At 39.1% G+C, this 10087-nt stretch overlaps 1 long non-coding RNA gene across 2 annotated transcripts; it reads right to left on the minus strand.

The window, feature by feature from the left end:
- Positions 1-4873: 4873 nt before the first annotated feature.
- LOC121172883 (uncharacterized) lies at positions 4874-9776 on the minus strand. Of its 2 annotated transcripts, XR_005886653.1 has the most exons (4): positions 9474-9776; positions 8900-9311; positions 6810-7398; positions 4874-6078 (listed from the first exon to the last, which is right to left on the minus strand). It is a non-coding gene; the product is annotated as an uncharacterized lncRNA (long non-coding RNA). The 2 variants fall into 2 exon arrangements; XR_005886652.1 differs by having other exon boundaries at positions 8900-9776.
- Between the last annotated feature and the right edge of the window lie 311 nt (positions 9777-10087).

Below are 10087 nucleotides of genomic sequence, written 5' to 3' on the forward strand. Positions count from 1 at the left end.
ACGAAAGGGCATGTGTCAATATTACATCAAGAGTAGAATCGAAATACAGAATTCGAAATAAAAAATCATAAGTTCTACTAATGCATGACTAAGTCCTCATATAGTTTCTTCAGGGTGGCCATCTCTTTGCTCAAGACCTGGTCAGCACTCTCCATAGCTCTCGCCTCATCTGCTACCGCTTGAGATGCACTAAAGGCCTTCAGGCCTTCCCTCCCTTTTTCAGCAACCAGTTTTTGAATCGAGGTAGCGTCCTTCTCCTGGAGTTCCTTGCGTTTGGCCTGCTCTGTTACAATTTTCTGCCTTAGATCATCGACCTGAGACAGTAAATTCGTAATAGTTGCCTCCCAGGAGGAAATGTTATCATCACAGGCTTTGACGTCAGAAGACCTTTCTTTTGCCTCTTTGGTGAGACGTTCGACTTCTTGTTGAGCTGCTCGGGCTTTCTCGAGCAGAAGGATATGTGCCTGTTTCTGGGCATCCAGTCTGGCGTCATTTTCGCGTTTTTTCTGCACGGCACTTGTAAACTGGTCGATGATGGCCTCGATTTGAATAACTTTGCCTAGAATCTCATCAGAAGTAAGGGGGTTGTGCAATTTCTTCAAGAAATTCAGGTGTCCAAAAGCAGCAGAGGGGTTCTCTTCAATGGATTTAAGTACGTCTGCCCGTGCGTATTCCATTGATAACTTCAAAAGCAGGCAATCTTGGCGTACTGAAGAGGTTATGTCAGCATCAGATGAGGACGAAGCACCAGGAATTTTTTCACTCGAAGTGTTGGCTTGACTGGTGTTCAGTAGGAGTCGAAGGGCTGCAGCAGGGTCTTCGTCTTGCATTTGAATGAATGTATCCTCTGTCATCCCTATGCTAGCGGAAAGCTTAGATGTCGAAGACGCCGGGAAAATGTCTGAACCTCCAGCTTCAGCCTCTTGTATGGCCTCTTCATCGGAAAAATGTTCTTCAGAGGAACTTTTCTGACTCGATCCATGAGGACTGCTGGATCGAATACCTTGACCTTCACCCTGTTCCTCAACATTCACTGCATCCGTCTCAGGAGCAGGAGAGGTTCGAGCACATGAGGGTATTTCTTCTACAGAAACATTTTGTACCTGATTCGAATTGTCATGGAAAAGGTTAACAAATAGTTTCGTATAAGCTATGATTAAAATTACATTAAGAATGATACCTCGACGGGAGGTTGTTCTTGTGGTAAGTCCGGTTGCTCGACAGGGTTGCCCATCTCAGCAATAGAGGGAGTAGTTTCTGCTGCAGTGCCGTCAACATCAGTCGAAGGTGGTTGGACGTCAACAGGTTGATTCTCACCTTGTTCTTTTGAAGACTTGGTCTTTTTCTTTTTCTTCCTGGCTGGCTCGCCACCCTCGACAGTCACAGAAGGTTCAGGCTCGACTTGTTTCACTTTCTTTTTCTTCTTAGGCATTTGAGCCTGGGAATTGCCTGCCTCTGTTTGATCAGCAGATTTGGTCGAAGTCTCAGGTGATTTTCTTTTTCTTATAAGAGGTCTTTCCTCTTCTTCCTGTGTTATGAGGGTAAAGAAATGTCAGAATATAGACTTGAAAGGGAGTTATAATATTGACATTAGAAATAAAACTTGCATCTTTTTCTTCGTCGAATTCGATGACCACACGCTTCGAGCGTTTTGAGGTCGTGGTAGTCTCAGTGCTATCATCTTTCTTTTGACTCTGAAAAAATAAAGAAATATGAGGCAAAGACGTTAAGAGTAAAAGATAAGTTCAGAAGAGTTACCTTCTCTTCTTGTTTCCCTTCTTGGATTTTTACCCCAGTGGGTTTCTTGGGTCTCACATCAGCTCGAGACGTTTCAGCGCTTTTCTTCGTCATGATTGTTTTGCCTGAAAGTAAGAATATTAGAAAAGGCAAGAATACATATCAATTTAGAAAGTCAAAAGTAATTGAATACCTCGAGCTTGAAGGTTTGAGCGGATATTCTCGACCGTTGGTTGTGTAAAACCACTCTCAAGTCTGGAGATCATGATAGTAGTGTCTCCAACTGAACGGCCCAAATAATATTTCTCCCACCAGGTAACAAATCCCATGGTGCAGAAGTGGGAATGGTTGAACTCAAAAGGATGCAGGTTATAGTTTTCATCAAGAGAAATCTTCAAAAATTTCTTGAAAGTCTTTTCTGAAAGATTGGCCCCTCTTATGACATCTCTAGGATCTTCGAACAAGCTTTTAGGACGGATTTGCGAGAGGCCAAATTGTCTCGAAACCAAATTAGGCTGGTATCCAACCAGGCCTAAATAGTTCGATTGAACACCTGTACGACAAGACAGGATCTGTGGATTCAAGTAAAATGACCATATTTCGTTCACTTCTTCTTCATTGTCCGGATCGACAGCAGGAAAATCGTCAGTGAACCAGGCCGGGCCGACCTCTCGACTAATGAATGGAGCATGTTGGGGAAGAAACTTGTCAAAGCTCAGAAAAATCTTCATGTACTTGAGGAACAGCTTTTGTGGATTTTGATCGAAGGTCTTGGGTGTTAATCGAAGTGCTCTCTGGCCTTCGATCGAGCGATTGGCAACTTCTTCAGCATAATCTTGTGGGATTATTAATCCCATTTCTTGTTCGAAAGTGGCATTAAGCCACAACTGGAGAAGCCACATAGGCCCAGATACTAAGAAGGAAGACCCATCCTTCGATTTCTTCAGGTCATCACATACCTCTCCAAGTGATTCATATAGCACTGCTAACAAGAGGCGTCCAAATCCAAAGTTCTGACCTTCATGAATTTGTATTGCCATTGGAATGAATCTTTTGGCTACTTGCAAGGATTTTGTGCAAAAGACATAGTGAGATAGCCATAGGGTCAGGAAGGCTACATGCTCTTCATCAGAGACTTCCTCTTCGACCGATCCTTTGTGTTCAGCTATATATTTGGAAAAGGTGTTCTCCTTATATACTAGCTTGATATTATCACTAGATTTAGTGGGATCATACGTTTCTCCGCTAGGCCTAAGGCCTGTGAGGGCAGCTACATCTAAGAGAGTAGGGGTCATCATACCACATTTAAATTGAAAGGTGTTGGTAGAAGACTCGAAAAAATGCATAGCTGCTATCAGCATTTCTGGTCGATATTCAGGACCAAATCGAGAGAATTGTATCAAGTCAAATATGCCATATGTCTTCCAGAAATCCTCATATGCTTGTTCGACTCTATCAATCCAAGGTAGGTAATCCCTATGGGCTATTGACGGGGCGGATCGAAAGAGTTTGTTGGGTTTGCTTAAACAATTAAAGTTGTAAGGCTCACTATCAAAAATCCTGGGTTCGCAAGTTGGATAGCAGGGAAATACCTTGTTCATTGAACTCGAAAGTGACTCTTGGTCTGGCAGAGGTCCACCGAAAGCATAAACTGTCCTTTCTACTGCGAAAGGGATCATCACCTCCGATTCCCAGATTTCTGTGTGTTCGGCGTCACCTTGTGGTTCTGGAACCACCTTCTCTCCGTCGTTCCTGACTGTAAAACGGTGCCATTTCCCAGCAAACGGAACTGCTTGTCCTTGCGACATTGTAAAATCTGAGAGAGGATGATTCTTACGAAGGGTTTTGTAACTGATAGAATCAGTGAGTGAGAGCTTGGGTTCACGAAGAACAATGGCAAAGCTCAGAGATTCGGTGAGTTTGATGATGAAAGGAGTAGCAAGTTGTTATCTGAGAATAAGGAAGCCTCGCCGGAGATAATGGATACGAATCAGCAAAGAAGAAGGGTTTCAGAAGCAAAGAGGAAGAAAGGTTTCGGGGTTTCGGAAGCAAAGAAGCTAAAGGGGTTTCTCTGAGGTTTTTTGGCGCTATTTATGGAGGTTTCACTTTAAAAAAAGGAAAATAATATAATAAGAATCAAGGGTCAGAAATCAATCACATCAGATTTCCCTTTTGACTCCCCAGCGTGACACGTGTCCCACTCTGCCTAGAAAGGTGGAATTAATGATGGGTAGTGGGAGATCGAGGCGACGGTTACCATTAAACGTGCCATCATGTCGCCGTTTCAGGAAAGCTGGTAAAAGAAGAGAAAAAAATGTCAACTTCTCATCTTCCTTCGATCTCGAATCGAAGCGGACATTTTTTGGGGGCAATTTGTTAGCCCATATTTTCGACGAGCTAAAATATGCTCTAAGTATGCATTAGATGTCGTCTCGAGTTTCGAAGCATATTACAGAGCAAGAGTCTGGTCAGGACCTGCTCGAATCGAAAAGAGAGGAGAATCTTTAAGAAGGAATTCCCAGGTTCAAAGAAGTATTTACGAAGTACAAAGCTAAGACAAGAAAGAGGACTTCGAGCTATTGGGCAATTCGAACTGGTGTATGGACGAGTCGAAGTCGAGGCAGCAAGAGTTCTGGACTTAGCGTAATTTCTGAACAAATCTTCACCAAATCAGTTCGATCTCGAGTAATGTGGATAACCGTTCTAGGAAGCGGTTATGCAAGGTGTACGTAGCAGGACACTTGGCGTTAGGATAGCGTTCGACCGTTAGGGCAGTTTATTTTCGAAAATCTATATATAGCAGTTTTTTAGTCAGATTTCAGGGTCGCAAATCATTTCTACAAAATCCTTAGATACTCAAAGTACCCAGCGCAGAGAGAAACGAGTACACAAGGAGAATGTATGTTTGTGAACCATTTTAAGTTTTCTGTAAACTTTACATTTCGAATGCAATGCATTTTTCATTTCACTTTAGAATTCCTGTCTTTTAAATGATTCATTCGATCGAGTGAACTCACTGCTCCTTTACATTCTGCAATTTTCCTTTCCTTGCCTAGTTACTTCCAGCATTTCGATTTCTGTTAAACAATTTTCCTTTCTGCAAATTTCGAACTAGTAAATGTTTGTTGCAATGATGAACATTCAAAAGCTTTACATTTAAACGCAAAATACACAAGTGACATGCTCCTGAGATTCACTAGTTGATCTCGCAAGCAATTAACTTAGACTAGCGGTTGTTTACCAAATTCCAGCGTAAACAGGGGCACAGTGTAATGGATGGTAAAAATACAATGGAGTCTTGTATATGATAAAAAAAAAAGGAGTGAGGTTGAGTGTAATAAGCGCTAGCCCTCAGGGGATGCGAGTGTAATTTGCTCAAGCAAAAATGTTCAAGGCAGGTAGACAAGTCTCATTTTGTTGTGCTTCTTGATCAAAACTTTGGGGTCTGCAAATAACTAGGCCTGATTTTCTTGGAGAGATCTCTTTCTGTAATTGTTCTACTAAAGGTGCAGCAATAATTTTCGCAGCTGCAAGAGTTTCTTCCTGAGTTTTGATCACTTTTGCTTTAGCTGCAATAGTTTCATCTTTTTGCTTTCGAACAGTCACAAGCTTATCCTGAATTGTTTTTAGTTGTTCTTCTAAATCCTTCTCTTCTTTCTCTAAATTTGCAAGAGACGGCTTGAGCTTGACATATTTGGATTTCAGATCAATTGTCTTCATTTTCAAGGATTCAAGTTTGGATCTGTCATCCTTAGTATCATTTTCGATCTTCTCAAGCACCTCTCTGCACTTACGTTTCTACTTACTGAGAGGATATGCTTGGTCAAAAATCTCTATGAATGCGTCCAGATCATGTTTATCTTCCTCGATCATCGTATCCTTGAACTTTATGAGCTCATCAATTGCTTCTGCCAATTCTTTCTTGTAATTCGGCCTGTCGAAACAAGTCTTGAAGCTTTCTTCATAAGCCAAACTTCGAAATTTGCTCAGAGCTTGCTTCAGTTCTTCATTAGTTGTTGGTTGATTCAGATTGGCCTCTAAATTCATTGCTAATTGGGAGGGCCGACCTGACCTTTTTTCAAGGATTTCGATGACAGCATCGTTAACCTGTTCGTCATCAGGATATATCTCTTCTAGTTTGTCATGAACCTTGTAGGATCCCTTCTCTGCCTCTTCCTCATTGCAGCCACCAACTTTAGTTTCTTCTACTGCAAGCTTAAGGTCTTCCTTCCCCTTACCAATGCCTACAGCTTCCACAAGAACACCAAGTCCAACACTAGACTTCAAAGAAGAGACATATTCTTCTAGAGAAAGTCTCACCTTCTAATATGACTTGGAAACCTGATTAATGAGAAAAGTGAGGAGGACTGAAGGGAATAAGATTTCATTGACAATAAAGGTCTAAATAATAAGTAAATAAGTAATAAAATCCTTGGTAACTTAGTGAAGTTTTTAAGTAATAATGATTAATCAGATTAGGGAAATGCAAACTAGATAACCCATATTAAAAGAACCGATTTGATGCCTAATGCATACATATGATGATGAGGTTAAAAACTGATGTTCTTCCTGATCATGTCATACAAATGTGAGCGCGCACACACATACATTAGGACAAGTACTGCAGCCAGAACTATGTCAGGATATCCCATTATATAGAGTTCTTTTGTAAAGCCTATCTAATGAACAAGTACTGCTGCCACTAAGTAAGGCCCTTATTGCTGATGGCTTCTATTCTAAATGGTCAATACATGTAAGTGCACACACACATGTACAGTATAAACCAGATTATCCTTAACAAATTTATTATTCAGTAAAAAAAGAAAAAAAAAAAACACAACACCAAGAACGGCATCAAATGAAGGCTTTCTTTAAAATTGTAAGGGAATAAATCCACCTGGCAATTTACAAAAGACTAAACCAGAAAATTAATACAGGAGAATACAAGAATATGGCATCATAGAATGCATGTACATAAGCTAAGCTAATAATCAGGTAGCTGAAACATACATATTGTAGTTCATAAACAACACTGAAGACAGGGGACTCTTAGAGAAAGCAAGGTTGAATACCTGTTCAAAACATCTTTAAATTCTTCAGAGACATGGAGAGTTAAGCGAGACAAAGTTCACATTGCTTCCGACCAGAAAAAGTGTGTCCTGTTATACATTTTCTCCCTTTAATTTTCATGCAGTCTGACCATCTACGATATTCATCAGACTTATAAAACTTCCCATAGTAAAATGACAGTATTTCCTCCATCCCTTTGTTCTCTAAAAATCTTTTTATCTGCACAAAATTCTTCCCAAAAAGATAAACAAACCAAGGAGAAAACTTTTTCCATCAGTATCACTCCATGAGTTATTCAAAGTAGCTACATTATCCTCCACTTCTTTATGTACAAGTTCTGAATCAGCAGGATTCATTAGAAGTGTAAGCCGTTTTGATTCTTTTATCATGGAAGGAACTTCCACCTCGTATTCAAAACCAATTCGAGGATTTGACTTTGGGGCTCCAGCTATGTTGCTTTTATCAGGAGAACTTGGAGGAATTAGCTTCCGATTAGATGCATGCTCCATAATTTTGTCATAATCCTTGCCAATTGATTTCATCTCCCTAGCAGCATAGGCTGGTAAACTTGTAGCTAAAACTCAATCAACACTACAAATAATAAAAAGAAAATGTAGATTAGATAACATGCTCAAGAACATGCTTCACAAATGAGTTAGAACATGGACAGGGAGTTCCATTAGTCACACACCGGCCATTTCAAACTTTCCTTGCCGGCATTTTTGCAAGGCATCATACTTATTGAAGGAATTCAGATTTGATTCTCAGTAGTATGCATGTATTGAAACTATTTAATCCCTTCGTTTGCTTTTTTAAATTTTCAACCCCATATATGTATGCATATTTAGCTATCTAATAAAATATTAGACAACACCTTTTCTTAAAACTCAAAACAATATCCATCAACTATATGCACTGCTTTTCGAGTATTAAGAAATAAAAAACCTCTAACAACACACTGGCAGATTTGAAAGGCAGCATACAAGATCAGGATTTTATTACTGTACAGAAAGAGTTGAAACTAGTAAAGTGTGGAAATTTGAATATAAATAGTAAGCATATCAAGTGAGAGATGAGAGTGTGAAAGGAGTAAATTTCAATAAAACAACCTTAATCATTCAGGTACAGCACATGATTAGAATACAAGTAATAAAGAAGCAACTTTTGGGAAACAATTTTTCATTGATCAGAATTTAGGAATTATTCATGATCAGTAATTGCCTATATAAAAAAAATAAAATCCAGTGATCAGTAATTTCTGCGCCAAGGCAATTAGAACCTAGCTAAAATTAAAACCATTTATTGGCTACCAAAAGCACTCATAAAACCCTATCACTTGTATTTGCTGGAAAAGCAAATTCAATTTGCCTATCCTACTCCTTCTCGAATACAAGATTATTCACAGGTTGACACAGCTTCAGAATATGATAACCAACCATCATGTGTATGCGATCTTAGCAGGGGGAAAAAATACCCTTTGTGAAAAAATGACATGAACCCGAAGAATTTTGATTACCAACCAACTATAAGATTACAAACCCCATATCCTCTTACATATGTAATGTAAGTTCATAATCAAAGCCGAGAGAGCGTGCAAGGAGATTAAATAATTAACTATACAACAAACAGACTCTCAGACGTATATAACTAAGGAAAATTAAATGAAATCAAGGAAACCAGAAAATAAAAAGTATGATGATACATATATTGAGCAACCCCACATGAGATCACAAGTCACAACCAAAATAATTTAAAAGGTTCTTTCTCGGTATCCTATGAATTATGAGTATGATGATACATATATTGAGCACAAGTCCACATGAGATCACAAGTCAGAACCAAAATAATTTAAAAGGTTCTTTCTCGGTATCTTATGAATTATGATATCATTAGCATTATTATACACACATACAGTCGCACATAGACACACATTGAACTAGACGATTGATGATTGATAAAAAAGATGGATGAACATTTGTTAGCCTTAGTGTATGTGTATACAAGAAAATGAGTGGCGATATTTCGAGATGATTTGCACATATATACGTGTTACAAAATTTAAGTTAAAGGGAAGAAGAGATAAAATGAGTACCTAATTGCGAAGAGGGGCTTCAAGGGGTGAATTCATTCGCAGGCAATTAGAGAATATGAGACTCAGAAGAGGGAACGAAGAAAACAAAGCACACTTGATACAGTTATGCACTCGAGTTTTAAATAGCGCCGAGTTACATTAAACGGGTGACTCGGTCGAGTTCATTGAATTGGCGCAGACCACCTTAGAAAGTCACCAGAACATGTAATCTTTATTGGCCATATCCTTGAACAAGTATTCAAGTCAGCAATTCAGCATCAACCACCCAATATGAACCTTGTTCATCAATGGTTATGGGCATTTCTTCCTTTAAGACCCAATAAGGTCTGGCTTTAAGGGCTGTACTTCCTGCACTCCAAGTTGCTTCTTGCATCCTTTCCGGAATCTTTTTTACCTTTCCGTATTGCTCATTCTGGAAGCCAAAAAAAGGGTGCATTAGTGTAATTTCACGTTTCAGATTAACCAAGAAGCCATAAAGAAGGTACAGGAAACAACTTGGAAGGTACAGAAAGTAATAGCCTTATAATAGATATAGAAAAAGGTATAAAATAGGCCTATACAGGGGAATTATTACTTCCTGAACTCATTAACCCCAAAAATCCAAACACGCCATATTCTAAGAACTCAAACAATGTGATTGAAAAAATTCTCCTGTTGTGTGGAGGACTCCCCCTTCTTCAAACTTGGATTCATATTTTTGATAAAAAAATCTCTTATCAACTATAAACTGCAACCATGCAAACACCACCACTAGGCAAACATGAATGTAGCTAGCTGACAGCTAGCAAATGGAGATTGGTTTATCAATCCTGGGCCGGAATATATAGAATCAAGGTAGAGAACCGAATATGAAGTAAGATGCTACAGTCCAAATCGAAGTTTCTCGTGCACAAAATGGCAATTCAGTTTAATGTAGTATTTATTAAGTGGGTTGGAACGTGCAGTTTCGGGTAATGTGCGTGCCTGAATTAATGATTATCAAATTAAGTAAAACAACAGCTGGATGGTGCCGATAGAAACAACTACTGTACAGCAAACCACGATCATTTTTTCGTTTTGGGATTTTTTATTTATTTTGCCTATCCGTTGGTTCTATTACAAAGAACATTACAACTATTATACATCACGGGGAATGGATACATTGTCATATACAAATACTTATTGGGTCGAGTAGTACTTCTTGTACTC

This window comes from Glycine max, chromosome 10, assembly GCF_000004515.6.
Source record: "Glycine max cultivar Williams 82 chromosome 10, Glycine_max_v4.0, whole genome shotgun sequence".
NCBI classification, from domain to species: Eukaryota; Viridiplantae; Streptophyta; class Magnoliopsida; order Fabales; family Fabaceae; genus Glycine; species Glycine max.